The following is a 15,616-nucleotide window of genomic DNA, read 5'->3' as shown; positions in this document are numbered from 1 at the left end:
CCAGGCAGGGGGAGAGCAGCCCCTCCACCCACAGAATAAGTCATCCAGTCCCTCCCGACCTGGTCCTCACCGCCACCTTCCCTTTCGTTTTCCGTTTATGCTTTTTTTCCTTTTAGTATCTGATGCTATTGTTTATATTTTATTCTGAGTTTATCATCTATAATCATTGATCTCTCTCATTTATATAATTTAATCAGTTACTTTTTGCCACCACTTTTCTACCTCTATAACGTTTTCATTGTGATCTACTTATTTTTCAATATTTTTTTATTGTCTATATCAATCTATCTACTATCCATCTATCTATCTACTGTCATCTATCTATCTATCTGTTGTCTATCAAACCATCTATTTCTCGAGCCTCATTTATCTCCATCTATCTGTTGTTGTTTTTTTTTTTTTTTTCTGGTACGCAGGCCTCTCACTGCTGTGGCCTCTCCCATTGTGGAGCACAGGCTCCGGACGCGCAGGCTCAGCGGCCATGGCTCACGGGCCCAGCCGCTCCACGGCATGTGGGATCCTCCCGGACCGGGGCACGAACCCGTGTCCCCTGCATCGGCAGGCAGGCTCTCAACCACTGCGCCACCAGGGAAGCCCCATCTATCTGTTTTTATTTCCTCTCCATTCTCCTTCATGTCTAAATGGTTATCTACCTTAATTCTTTCATCCCTAATATTCACCCTAGTTTTCCTCTTCATTCCCTCTACTCTTTTCCCCACCCTTATTTCCATGCAATAGTATCTTCCTTTATAGGGAAACTCCTCCCTCCCCCCAACTATTTGTCTTCCTCTCATTAGTTAGTAATAACAAGCAAACAGTCCTTCTATGTACCAGGCAGGGTTATAACTGTTTTACATATGTTCATTCATTTAATCCTCATGACACCACCGTGAGGTAATTGACTCTCATTATCCCCATTTTGAGGAAAAACCCAGGAACAGAGAGGTTTAGTAACACACCTAGGCTCTACAGCTAATAAATAGCAGTGCCAAGACTCAGTCCTCCAGCATCTGTGCTGTTAACCACTATGCTATGCTAGCTCTCAAGAAGGTCCACGGTACCTCAACTTGTCTAATTGTGACACTGAGCCCCATGCTGCCATGCTGGTTAATGGAGGCTCCTTCATCATTTGGGGTCCTCACTCCTCAGGGTAGGACAAAATCCCAGGAGTTTTATGCAGAACAGAATGCTTAGGAGAGAGGCCCTTCTGGTCTTTGGTCCACTTAGTCGAGCTCATACGTTCCCTTGGGTACAGGAGTCCCTTTGGAGGCTCGGAGCCCTGGAGCCCTAGGGCTTGGGGTCAAGCTTCCAAGATGCAGCACCATCACCCACTCTGAGTTCCCTACTAGCCTCAGAACCAGAAATCACTGGTTCTTCAAAGTTTGGGGGAATCCTCCACTCTGTTCTCTCTGCCCTCTCAGTTTCAGCTCTCATTACCCTCAAAGGGTCTCCTTGCTCTCCCTCATCCCAACAGCATCCCAACATTGAGTTCAGAATTTCTAAACAGGAGGGTTGTCTACAGGCAAGTTGCTTTTGGCCTTGTTCCCCTAAGCTGCATCCATGAGGAAACACAATGTCTGCACCATCCAGGGATGAGGGAGGGAGATACAGAGGAAAGAAGACATAGCTTTTTATCTCAATAAATTATCCTGCCACACATCCTGCTGTCCTGGATGGAGTGAGAAGACTGTAGGCAGGAGGTGGCACTATGTCATATCCTGTCCAGGTCCTCATGCCTCTGAGCATCTTAGCTTGTTTCTGTGCCCTGTTTCTCCTCACGTAACCATTCCTGCTTTTGTAGCTGGGGTGATCTGCTTGAAACACAACTTTATCCCATGCATTTTCTGTTCAGAAGGATACTATCTGTTTTGGAATTAGATCATGGTGAGGGTTGCATGACTTTGTGACAATAGTAAAAACTTACACTTTAAAAAGGTGAGTTTTATGGCATGTGAATTATAGCTCAGTTTTTAAAACGAAGGCTATTATCGTCTTCACCCTCGGAGTTAAATGCCCAGTCTTCAAGGTCTTCCACAATATGATCCTTCGTTATTTCTCCAGGCTTATTTCCCTCTACTCACCTCTCTTCTCCACTCTTCAGCTCAGTTCTCCAGACCTCTGGTCCTGTCACTTCCTCGACCTAAAATCCTTTTCTCTTTCCGTTCATAAATCTCTCTCTCATAGTTTCTTCAAGATCAGTTCAAGTTCTTCCTCCTTGATGGAACTTTCTCTGACCTTAGCCTTCATGGATCTCTTCTATTCTAACACCTTTTCCATGATGTATTCCTACTTTGGCATAAACTTTAGTAGACTGACTGTTCCTTGAGTGAAGGGACTCTTCCTTTTCATCTTTGTGACTCAGCATCCCACAGTGCCTGGCATTGAGTAGCCACCTTAAAAAGTGAATGAGTGAATGAATAAATGCATTTCCCTAATCTCTAAATGGTTCACATGTGCCTCTCTTGTTTTTTCAACTAGATTGTAAGGTCCTGCAGGAAGGGTCCAGGTCTTCACTTGAGATTTAACACTGGATCAGAGCAGGATACCTGGTTGACCCTTCAGCTACAGTAAGTCCCCTACATACGAACCTTCAAGTTGTGAACTTTCAAAAGTGTGAATGTGCATTTGCGTGTCCAATCACGTAAGTTAGTTCACGTGTCTGGTGTACATTGTCAAGTGCGTGCATCCTCTACAAGTGGTTGTGCTTCTGTGTACTTTACTGTACAGTACTATACAGAGTACAGTACAGTATCTTTATAGATAGAATTGAATCCAGCAAGGAACCAGAACCTGTGCCATCAACGTCAGGCGTGAGTGAAATTGAAGCTTGCCCCCCGTTCCCTTTGCTGACGATCCTTCAGCTCTACCGTCTCCCACCTCCTCTCCCACCCCCAGTCAGTAATTCTTCTTGCCTGTTCACTCAATGCCAGCCCCTGTATGCCAGCTCTTGTGCTGGACTACTATACTTTTCAAGGTACTGTACCGCAAGGTTAAAAATGTTTTCTATATTTGTTGTGTTTGTTTGTTTTTATGTATTATTTGTGTGAAAAGCATTATAAACCTATTACAGTACAGTACTATACAGCTGATTGTGTTAGCTGGGTACTTAGGCTAACTTTGTTGGACTTATGAACACATGGAACACTCTTGGAACGGAACTCGTTCATATGTAGGGGACTTACTGTACTTAGTTACCTGATGGTTTAGCAGAGAAAGTTGCCCTTTCCCATTTCATTGGTGATGGGCTGGAAAGGGAGGATGCTGAACAGGCAGGGAGAGTCCCCAGGATGCCTGGTTGAATGGTGGTTGCTCCACCCTTAACCACAAATGGTTCATTGACCACCGCTTTGGCATCTACAACAGTCTTTGGAAAGAGATGTAGTAATTTCCCCCACGGGGCTTATTTTTAAAATCAGTGGCTGAGAATGCCTGCCAGAAGTGGGGTCAGACAGCTCTGAGCTGCCGGTGGATGGGATGGGTGCTGTCTGAGAGGAGATAGAGGGGTTGGCCCTTAATTTTGGACCTCTGCTTCCCTGGAAGAGGAAGCCAGGCCAAAGGGAAGGGATGGCTTACACAAAACAGACCACAGCTTCTATGACGATGCAACCATCTAGCCAGGCAGTGTTTTCCCAGTTCTAAAGTTTGAAGACTGGGGCTGGGCCAGCCAGAGAGCTACTGGCCTTCCATTCACTCAATGGAAAAAATTAAAGTTTTATTAGTTCGTACATGTGCCAAGTACTCTTCCAGGCACTAGGGATTAAAGTGTGGGCTTGATATAGTTTCTGCCCTCCAGAGGCTTACAGACACGTGGGAGAAGACAGACAAGTATCTGTGTAAATATGCTAGCAGGTAAATATATTAGTACGGTAAGTGCAGCAACGTAGGTAGAGGGGTAGGGAGTCCAAGGAGTCTTCGAAGAAGTGGCATCCAGCTTGAGACCTGGTGATGAATAAGGGTAGCCAGACAAGGGAGACAGGCATTCCAGACAGTAGACTGTGCAGTGCTCAAAAGAGGAAAGAAAATGCCACGTCCACAGGTAGTTCAGTTGTCTAAAGCAGGGGTCACCACATAGTGGCTCAAGAGCCGAATTCAGCCAGCCACTTGTTTCTGTAATTAAAGCTTTATTTTCACATAGTTCCACCCATGTATTTACATATTGCCTATGGCTGCTTTTGTGCTACAGCTAGAGTTGAGTCATTGCAACAGAGGACATATGGCCCTGAAAGCCTAAAACATTTACTATGCTGGTCGAGAGACTGTGGTTCAGGGAAGAGATTGGAGAGTGCCAGGAAATGAGGCTGGAGAGGTGACTGGGAGGCAGACAATGAAAGGCCTTGTAACCAGGCTAAAGGTTCACTATTTTAAAAGTTAGTGGGGAGGAACGGATGTCTTTTCAGCAGGAACACAACATGAGGATATTTGAATTTTAGGTAATTGGGGTGGGATGAAGAGAGAAGAAGAAGCAAAACTGGGGTTAGGGAGGACAGTTGTGGGGATGGTATACAGGTAAGAAATAATGCCCTGGACTATAAAGGCACCAATGGAATGGAGAGAAATGGAAACATTTGAGAGAAATATGCAAGATTTAGTGATTGATTAGATATGAGGGTGTGTGAGAGGATGAGCTATGAGGCAAAGCTTCTATTTGGAATTTGTCTAAGATGAGGAATAAGCAATCACGACCCAATAGCCCTTCGGTAAAATTTGTCTTCTTTGCATTCATTACTCGAATGCATCAAATTCCTTGTCTCAGGATTTGTTTGTTTTTACAGTCTGCTTAGACTCAATATTATCACTTTCATGGGATGTAGAAACCTTATCCCCGTAGAGGTCCCTCCATATTGTAGTTGTTTTGTGCATACTATCTACATACATTGAAAAGCTCATTACACAATGTTACAGTTTTTGCTGTCAACTGTCAAGTGTATTTTAAAGAACTCAAAAGAAGAATAGTCTATCATATGTACGTGACATTTACCATTTCTGTGGCTGTTCCTTCATCCCTGATGCTCCAGGTTTCCTCCTGAACCTTAATGTCTGAAGAACTTCCTTTAGCAATACTTTTAAAGCAGGTCTTCTGGCAACAAATTCTCTTAGTCTTTCTTCATCACAGAATGTCTTTACTTCAGTTTCATGCCTGAAGATATTTTCACTGGGTAGAATTCTGGGGTGACAGTCTTTTTCCACTTCCTCCTGCTTCCATGGTTTCTAATGAGAAATCTATTGCCACTCCTATTGGTGTTGCCCTGTAGGTAATGCATTGTTATTTTCTGGCTGCTTTCAAGATTTTTGTTTGTTTGTTTTTAGTTTTCAGCAGTTTGATTATGATGTGTCTGGGTGTAGATTTCATTGAATTTATCCTGTTTGGGATTTACTGAACTTCTTGAATCTGTAAGTTTATATCATTCATTAATTGGGAAGTTTTCAGCCAATATTTCTTTGAATATTTTTCAGTACCACATTCTTTCGTCTCTTGGGACTCTAATGACATGAGTGTCAGACATTTTGCTATTTTCTCACAGTCCCCCGAGGCTCAGCTCATTTTTCACCAATCTTTTTTTCTCTCTGCTGTTTAGCATGAAGAATTTCTATCGATCTGTCTTCAAGTTCACTAATTCCTCTCTCTGTCATCTCCATTCTGCTTCTGATCCTATTCAGGATTCCTTTATTTTGAAGACTGAACTTTTTAGCTCTAAAGTTTCCATGTAGTTCTTCTTTATATCTATTTCTTGGCTAAGAATTCTTTTTATTTGTCAAGAGAGTTTGTACTTATTTCATAAAGCATGTTTTAATAATAGCTTTGTGGTATAATCCCAATATCTGTGCCATCTTAGCTTATCTTTTGGGAGTTGAGATTTTTCTTGTTCTTTGTATGGCAAGTGTTGTTAGATTCTATTCAGGACATTTAAAATATTATGTTATCAGATTCTAGGTTTTGTTTAAATCCTATGGAGAATGTTGATATTTTTCTCCTAGCAGGAAATCAACCCAGTTTGTTTCAGGCCACAAGTTCAGACAAACATGTTGTGGGTTATGGTTTGAATGAGAGTTCCATTTTCAAAGTCTTTGCAGTGCTATTAGAATTTTTCTTGCATGGATGCTTCTCAGTGGACAGCCTGGAATCTGGGTGGTGGTCTATCACGTCGTTCAATTCTCAAAGTTTTTAGTATGAGGTTTAGGATCAGATCCATGCTGTCACATGTAAGCCCAGGAGCTCATAAACCATTTTATGGTGTAGGTTTCAACTTCTCCCTCTCTATGATTTCCCTGGTACATTCCCTGTACCAGAAATCTGGGAATTTAGTTTCCCTACTCAGTGTACTTACTGCAACTGCTGTTTCTAAAATTTTTGTTTATTTGTTTCATTTTATTTCCTCAACCTGGGAAAGCATCTTCCTGTACTCTGTCTGGCTAACTAATATTAATTTTTCAGGTCTTAGCTTAAATGTCATTTTATCCTAAAAGCCTTCCCTTATTGTCATATCATTTATGTTCCCCTTATCTTCCCATAGGGTTACATATGTATTTGTTTATTGATCTAATATATCTCTCCTACTGGACAGGAGATGAGATGATGTGTCTTGTTCATGTTTATGTAATATTTCTATATTTAAAACAGTTTATGACATAAAAGACATACTCAACACATACTTATTTAATTTCCTTCCATCGTCCCACCCACCCATCCATGTCCTGCCTTACCCCCCCAAAAGATATTAAGATCCTCATATTCAAAAATGGCTTTGGCTCTCAAGAATCAAATTAAATCTTATCTTTTCATAACTTTATAATTTGTAAAGCATTCTCACATTTCCATTTTTTTTCTTGCCTGATTTTATGAAGTTGCGAGGGGGGAAAGGGTACTTTAGAGACAAGTAAACAAAGAGTCAAAGACATGAAATATTTGTCCAAGGCCATATCTGGTTAGTAATGGAAATGATGAGTAGGGCTGGTAGTAGGGTGAGGCAAGTGAGATGGCTACAGACCAAATTTAAGGAGCATTTACTCTCAGGGTTGTGAATGCTTGCACACCCCTGAGAGTGAATGCTTTGTTATATACTTCACTCTTGGCATTTTGTTTACCTCTTCTTAGGCTTGGCCCTGCTGGTGGATCAGTTCAGGTCTTTTTGACTCCAAAGTCTCCTTCAATATTTTGACAGAGAGCTCTAATCAAATGTAACCAGCCATGCATTCAGGTCTGACTTTCAACAGCACTTTGAAGAATTTTGGTGTCACAGACATCTGACTTTGAGTCTAAACTCCTCTCTAGTAACTGTATTACCTTGGGCAAATTACTTTTCCTTAGATATAAAACAGATACGATATCTATCTCATAGGCTTGCTTAAAGATTAAAATGATACAATGTAGGTATGGCAATCTGCTGGTTGTCCTTAATATTTGTTTTCTTCTTCTACAGACATTGGAATACCTGTTTTTATTTGGGACATGGCACCCAAAAAAGGGACTCAATTTCCCAACTCTTTTGCATGTAGGTGTGAACATGTAACTATGTTCTAGCCAATGGGATGTGAGTGGCAGTGATGTGCATGACTTTGGGCTTGTATCCCATTACCACTTTCCCCTTCTTACTAAGTGGAATGCAGACATAGTGGCAGGATCTCTTGGGCCATGAAATAAGAGCAGCACCTTAGTGATAGTTGAACAAAAGATGGAGTCCTGGAACCCTGATACCTTTCCAGAGCAGAGCTGGCATTCTAACTTGGACTTGAATATAAAAGTAAAGTAAAATTGTATCTTTCCTTCACCAACATAACCTTGATACTTGGTCACAGAAGTTGAATTTACATCTTAAACTTATGCAGTAGGTAAAGGAGCATAGGGCTTAGAAGAGAGTAAGTGTTTAATACTGGTAAGATATTGGTAAGTATAATCTGCATGTTTCTGTTAAGCCTCATTCATTAACATGGACATAGCTTGATTTGAATGTGGGGAAGAAGTCCATATCATGAGTAGGTTTGGAGTTCAAGTTTACACTATCCATGTGTTTTGGGAACAACCAGTTTTTAATAAACTAACATAAAATTTGGTCCTAGGCTAAGAATACCCTTGGGTAGCCTAAAAGAAAAATACGTTAAACCTTTCTGGAGGGACAAATTCTCAAGCCAGTTTATACAGACTTATTACAAAGATCCAATGAAGGTAACTTCATAATAAAAAATTACAAAGCAAACAAGGACACAATCAACAGTGTATGAGAACACGCAGACTCCATAAACAGAAGAGATTCCTAAGAACTTGATATAATTGAATGGTCTTTAATTCATACATTAAGGGAAAAAGAAAGAGCTTAAATAAACAACTGAGCCTTACATCTCAAGGAACTAGAAAAAGAACAACATAAGCCCAAAGTTAGCAGAAGTAAGAAAATAACAAAGATCAGAGTAGAAATAAATTAAATAGACACTAAAAAGACAATAGAAAAGATCAATGAAACTAAGAGCTGTTTTTTTAAAAAGATAAGCAAAATGGATAAACCTTTAGCCAGACTTACCAAGAATAAGAGAGGACTCAAAATTAGAAATGAAAGAGATGTTACAACTAATACTACACAAGTACAAAGAATCATAAAAAACTACTATGAACAATTATATACAAAAAAAATCAGACAACCTAGAAGAAATGGTAAATTCCTGGAAACATTCACTCTACTGAGACTGAATCATAAAGAAATAGAAAACTCAAACAGATCAATTACTAGTAAGGAAATTGAAGCCATAACCGAAAATCTCCCAACAAAGAAAAGTCTAGGATAGGATGGCCCCACTGGTGTATTCTACCAAACATTTAAAGAATTAACACCAATGCTTCTCAAAGTCTTACAAAAAAAAGAAGAAAAGGGAACACTTCCAAACTCATCTTGTGAGGCCAACATTACCCTGATAACAAATCAGAAAAGGAAATTACAGACCAATATCCTTGATGAACATAGATGCAAAAATCCTCAACAAATTATTAGCAAACTGGAATACATAAAAAGGATCATACACCATGATCAAGTGGGATTTATTGAAGGGAAGAAAAGATGGTTCAACATCCACAAATCAATCAACATGATAGACTGCATTAACAAAATGAAAGATAAAAATCATTTGATCATCTCAATAGATGCGAAAAAGGCATACATGTCTAGGCCATACATGTCAAGCCCACAGCTAACATTATATTCAATGGTGAAAAGCTGAAGGCTCTTCCTCTAAGACCACGAACAAGACAAGGATGCCTGCTCTTGCCACTTTTATTTAACATAGCACTGGAAGTCCTGGCCAGAGCAATTAGGCAGGAAAAAAAGTAAGGTATCCAAATAAGAAAAAAAAAAGTAAAATTGTCTCTATTTGCAGCTGACATAGTATTATATGTTAAAAAACTGTAAAGAGTCCACCAGAAAAGTTAGAACCAACAGACAAATTTGGTAAAGGTGCAGGATACAAAATCAATATAAAAATCATTTGTATTTCTACACACTAACAACAAACTATCAGGAAGAGAAATTAAGGAAAGAATACCATTTACAATTACATCAAAAAGAATAAAATATCTAGGAATAAATTTGACCAAGAAGGTGAAGGATCTCTACACTGAAAACTCTAAGACACTGATGCAAGAAACTGAAGAAGATACAAATAAATGGACAGATATTCTGTGCTCAAGGATTGGAAGAACTAATATTATTAAAATTCCATACTACCCAAAGCAGTTTACAGATTCAATGTAGTCTTCTGTCAAGATTCCAACAGCATTTTTCTCAGAAGTAGAAAAAATAGTTTTAAAATTTGTATTGAACCACAAAAGTCTCTGAATAGCAAAAATAATCTTGAGAAAGAACAAGACTGGAGGCATCACAGTTCTTGATCAAACTATATTACAAAGCCATAGTACTCAGAAGAGTATAGTATTGGCATAAAATAGTGAAACAGAATAGAGAGCCCAGAAATAGATCCACACACATATGGTCGATTAACTTATGACAAAGGAGCCAAGGATATATAATGGGGAAAGGACAGGCTCTTCAATAAATGGTGTTGGGAAAACTGGACAGTCACAAGCAAAAGAATAAAACTGAACCCTCATCTTAAACCACTCACAAAATTCAACTCAAAATGTATTAAAGACTTGAATGTTAAGGCCTGAAACCATAAAGCTCCTAGAAGAAAATGTATGGCATAAGTTCCTTGACATTGGCCTTGGCAATGATTTTTTGGATTTGACACTAAAAGAAAGGCAACAAAAGCAAAAATAAACAAGTGGGACTATTCCAAACTAAAGAGCTTCTGCATAGCAAAGGAAACCATCAACAAAATGAAAACGCAACCTATGTATGGAATGGGAGAAAATATTTGCAAATCATGTATCTGATAAGGGGTTAATATCTAAAATATATAAGGAACTCATACAACTCAATAACAAAAACAAACAAAGAAACAACTCAATTAAAAAATCAGCAGAGAAACTGAATAGGCATTTTTCCAAAGAGACATACAGATAGACAATAGGTACATGAAAAGATGCTCAATATCACTAATAATCAGGGAAATGTAAATCAAAAGTGCAATGAGATATCACTTTACACCTGTTAGAATGGCTATTAACAAAAAGACAAGAGACAACAAGTGTTGGCAAAGATGTGTAGAAAAGGGAACCCTTGTGCACGGTTGGTGAGAATGTAAACAGGTGCAGTCACTGTGGAAAACAGCCTGGAGGTTCCTCAAAAACTATTCAAACAGTTCATGACCAGGGAAATCAAAATGGCCAACAAACATGCTATGCTACACAACATCACCAGTGACAACAGAAATGCAAAACCAAATGGCACTATTTCTTACTGGAATGGCAAAAATTAAAATTTCTGAAAAGTTCTTGCCTGGTTTCTACAAGGATATGGAGAAAAAAAGGAGTGTTCATATACTGTCAGTGGAAGGGGAATTTGGGAAAAACACTTTGGAGTTAAATTTGGAACTAACAAATTCGAAGTTGTTAATACTCTAGAATCCACCAATTCCACTCACAGAGATACACCCTGGAGAAGCTAACGTGCATGCACAATGCAAAGCACCTCACTGTCCATCAAGAGGAGAATAAACAAATAAACAAACTGGGCCGTAAGCATATAATTTAGAGTACTCAAAAATAGCATATAGCAGCTAAAATGAATTAAGTGGCTCTATCTGTATCAGTATGGTTAAATCTCAAAAGCATGATATGGGATTTAACAAAAGCAAGTTGTTGAGTGACATGCAGAAGATAATGCTTTCAGTATGACACCTTCGGCACATCTCAATATGATACATTTTATGGCTACACTATATAGACATGGATGTACACTATACAGATGTGCACTGAAACTATAAATAAACCCAGGAGAATGAAGAACATCAAAGTTAAGACAGCAATCACTACTGAGGAAAGACTGATACATTGGTAGCAGAAATATTCCCAAATTTTCCCCCCACCCTGTGTCCATGCTTTTTGCTATGGGACTTTAGTAGCACTTCTCATCAAAACAGGGAGCCTATTACCTCACTCCTAGAATATGAGACGGCTTTGGGACTTGCTTTAACCAACGGAATCTGGTATACAAGTGATGTGTGTCAGTTCTGAGTTTAGGCCTCAGAGGCATCGCACAATCCCACTGTCTTTTCCGATCTGCTGACACACGTGAGCAAGTTAGGGCCAGCCTCCTGGAGGATGAGACCCAGTGAAGGACAGTCCAGGTGTCCCAGCTGAGGTCAGCCTATTCCAGCCTACAGTCAGCTGACCTCCAAACACCTGAGGGAGACAAGCCAAGATCATCAGAGCCGCCCACCTGACCTACTGAAGCGGATCTGAAGACTGAGCCCAGGTAAGACCAGAGCAGCCGAGGTGACCAAGGAGTCCTGTGGAGTAATAGGGCTTATTGTTTCGGCCACTAAGTTTCCAGGTGGTTTGTTACGGAGAAATAGCTGACATAGGAGGGAGCACAGAATGCAGGAGAGGCAAAAGGGACAAGGGTTCAACTGTGTCTTTGATGCTTCACGTCTTAAGAGAGACCCGAAGCAAACACAGCAAAACTTTAAGACTGCACAAATATAGGTAGTAGAGAAATGAGGATTTGTTATCTAATTCTCCTAGCTTCTCTGTATGTGTGAAGTATTTCACAATAAAAGAAAATTTACACGGAAGAGTAAACGTCCAATGTGCTACACCAGACAAGGTGGCCTAGAGGGTTTTAAGAAAGAACAAAGAGATGAACTTGCCCTCTTGCCCCCTCCCTACTTCACCGTCACCACACACACACACACACACACACACACACACACACACGCAGAGCCGGAGGGAGTGGCCCAGGGATTTCTGAGTTCACATTCTCTTCTCTCATCCCTGGGACGCCTTCCCTAACCGTCCTGGAACTGAATCCTTTGCCAGCATTTAATCCTCTGGCCTCAGTGAGTCATCTGCACGACAGCACACAGCTGATCAGCTCACGGACAGGAGATCCTCAGAGATGAAGCAGGGCAGAAAGCACCACAGGGGCAAATTCGATGCTTCTGCTCCGGGGGCAGCAGACTTTAAACCTCCGAACTACTTCCTACTATCGTGACGTCCAAAATCCAGATTCACCCGATAAAAATGTGAGAGTCCTTCCTGCTCCACTCAAAAACAGGGTCAGTCACCTACCCTGTGACTTCCTCCTGACACTCTCACCTGCCCCCCCGCCCTTTGAATGTGTTGCCGCTCCTGGCACAGGTGGCGTTGTGTGTCTGCCAGGAGATCTGGGCTTGCCCATCGAGAGGGACGAAAGCTCCAGGGGATACGCACTCCATGCCAGAGAGAGAAAGGGCCAGGCCGTCTGCTCCCAAGGGGCTCAACGTCCCTCTCGGCCCAACGCATCGCTCGTGTCTCTGTTTTGACGTCCACAGCCATCTATGTGCATCGCACTCTGCACTGACTGTGTACCTTCCTGTGTGCGGACTGGTCCTGCGAGTTACCCTGAGTTCTCGGCCCAACTCAATTGGGCTGCACGCTGCCTCAGGACACGGTGAGGTAAGTGACTTCGTGTCCCTACAATCCAGTGAAAGGCAAGAAGGAAAAGAGGAGAAAGGTCAGACAGGAAGGAAGAAAGGAAGGAAGGCAGGATAACAGCAGCACATATTTATAGAATGATTATATGCCAGGTCGTGCGCGCTTTCTTCTTTAATCCTCCCGACTACTAAGTGAGGTAGATACTATTATTAATGTTTCCTAGCTTACAGATGAGGAAACACGCTTCCGAGGGTAGCTAATACGCCTGGGGACAAGCCATGGCAAGTAAATCAGGGAGGCAGTCTTTGAGGCAGATTTGTTTAACTGGGTTCCCATCTCTGATGTCAGACTGTCATGCTGAGAGTTTTGAGCACAGAGGAGCAGATACCAAGGAACCAGGACTTCACCATAAAGAAAGAAAGGAAGGAAGGATAGAAAGCAGAAGAGAACACAGAGGGAGGGAGAGGCCCACTAACACAGGCGTCACACCGAAACTGCACGGTTTCTGCTTCATCCCTCGACATCTCCAGAAAGGATCTGCGTGCTTCTTGGGTACTGTGTTCCGGGTTTCATTCTCTATGTGCCAAAGGCAACCACAGAGAGCTCGCCATGCTCTCCTGCCTGCGAGAGAAGACAGGCAGACAGTCGACTCTGGGGCTGTGGACCCTGAGTTAGCAAATCCTGCAAGCCTCTCATCACATTTTCATCAGCCAGTCAATACATAACCTTTCTTATGTGTGTTTCTTTCTAAAGACTCCTTATTTAGTACAGGTTGTTGACTCATTAACATTGAACTCACGACCAGCGGCGCCGCAACTGACGCCTAAGTGGACAAAGCTCACCTAACACCTTTTTTCTCCATAAGGCACATCACACCCTCCTTGCACTTACGAACCCCAGATAGCCTTTCAGCACTACCCTTGCATGTTAAACAGCAAAATCACCAAGAAAAAGCACAAAAATGTAAAAAATGTGGCAGGAAATAGACCTTGAAAAGGACACTTGTTTATGTTAGCGGAGCTGAGACCGGAAGGTGGAGGGTCACAATTCTTCTCTCAGCTGGGAGTGTGTGTCCGGCGACTCAGTTTTCCGCTGCTCTGTGCATGTGCACAAATGATGCCCAAGACGGTGCCAAAGGGCCCCCCTTTCATCCCGAGGGTCGGTGACAATATCCACGCAACTTGGAGTTGATGAGACTATTGCTTTTGTAAATGCCTTATTATTTTGGAGTTACAAATACATTTTAGCAAGCAGGAGAATTTGCAAATGTAGAGGCCACGATGAGCGAGGATTCACCGCATGTAGCATGCAGTTGAGCCAGTTCTCACACTCGGACATGGGAGGAACTCTGCTTCTTCTGGGAAGACAGGAAAAGCAGCAGTAGTAACCGTAGCTGTGTATATGGAACAGGACCTCACGTGTTAGTCCTGCAGGGGACCTCAGGAGGCTACCCATCCATTCCCGGGCTTTAGTTGGGATTGTGTTCTGGTCATGAGAGATTGTCAGCATCACAGGTCACAGAAAAGTCTAAATCTTCTTACTTTAATCAAATAGCTCCTCAAGTCCATCGCCTTTGTACAGCCTTCTAGACGCTGGATCTTGCTTAGTTCTGTGCCTTCGTGTACAGAAGAAACTTGGCAAACACTTGCTGTGTATTGAACGGGACTCAGGTCAATCTGCCACTACGTGGTCCTTACCCCACCCTCCCTTTGTAACATATTCACATGTAAATATTTCCTTCTAAAGCTGTGTTTCCCACCTTGAGGTTTCTGGAATTCGCGGTCCTTAGAGTTGTCTTAAATATGTCACTGAGCTATTGAAAAAAAATCTTTCCAAAAATACATTTCACTAGGACAAGACTTCACAGGTTAACATAAAATGGCAAGGTTCTGTTTTTGATTTTGTGAACCCGCCTGGAACTATAGAGTGATAGTTTTTTTTTTTTTTTTGGTAATTCATCAGTATTTTATTTATTTAATTTTTGGCTGCATTGGGTCCTCATTGCTGCATGCAGGCTTTCTCTAGTTGTGGTGAGTGGGGGCTACTCTTCGTTGCAGTGTGGGGGTTTCTCATTACGGTGGCTCCTCTTTTTGCAGCACGGGCTCTAGGAGCACAGGCTTCAGTAGTTGTGGCGCACAGGCTCAGTAGTTGTGGTGCACGGGCTCTAGAGCACAGGCTCAGTAGTTACGGTGCACGGGCTTAGTTGCTCCGTGGCATGTGGGATCTTCCTGGACCAGGGCTCAAATCTGTGTCCCCTGCATTGGCAGGTGGATTCTTAACCACTGTGCCACCAGGGAAGTCCCTGTACAGTGATAATCCTATGCCATGATACTATCTATTGCTTGCTAATACCATCTATCTCTCAGCTCCACAGACATGTCTTTGATGAATGAAAAACAGCTAACTGCTCAAATTGTTTGCTAAGGGAAAGTTTTCAGAACATTTCAGGGAAATATGGGGGGAGATAAGGGAAATTTTTCAGAACATTTCAGGGAAATATGGGGGGAGATAATGGAAAGGTTCTTTGATGCTTCAAGGATAGAAAACCATCCATCTAAATGGCTCTGAACACATGGAACTTTTTGTCAATAGGTGTTA

Source organism: Mesoplodon mirus (assembly GCF_964341445.2).
Source record: "Mesoplodon mirus genome assembly, chromosome: 11".
NCBI lineage: Eukaryota > Metazoa > Chordata > Mammalia > Artiodactyla > Ziphiidae > Mesoplodon > Mesoplodon mirus.
This window is presented reverse-complemented; position numbering follows the sequence as displayed.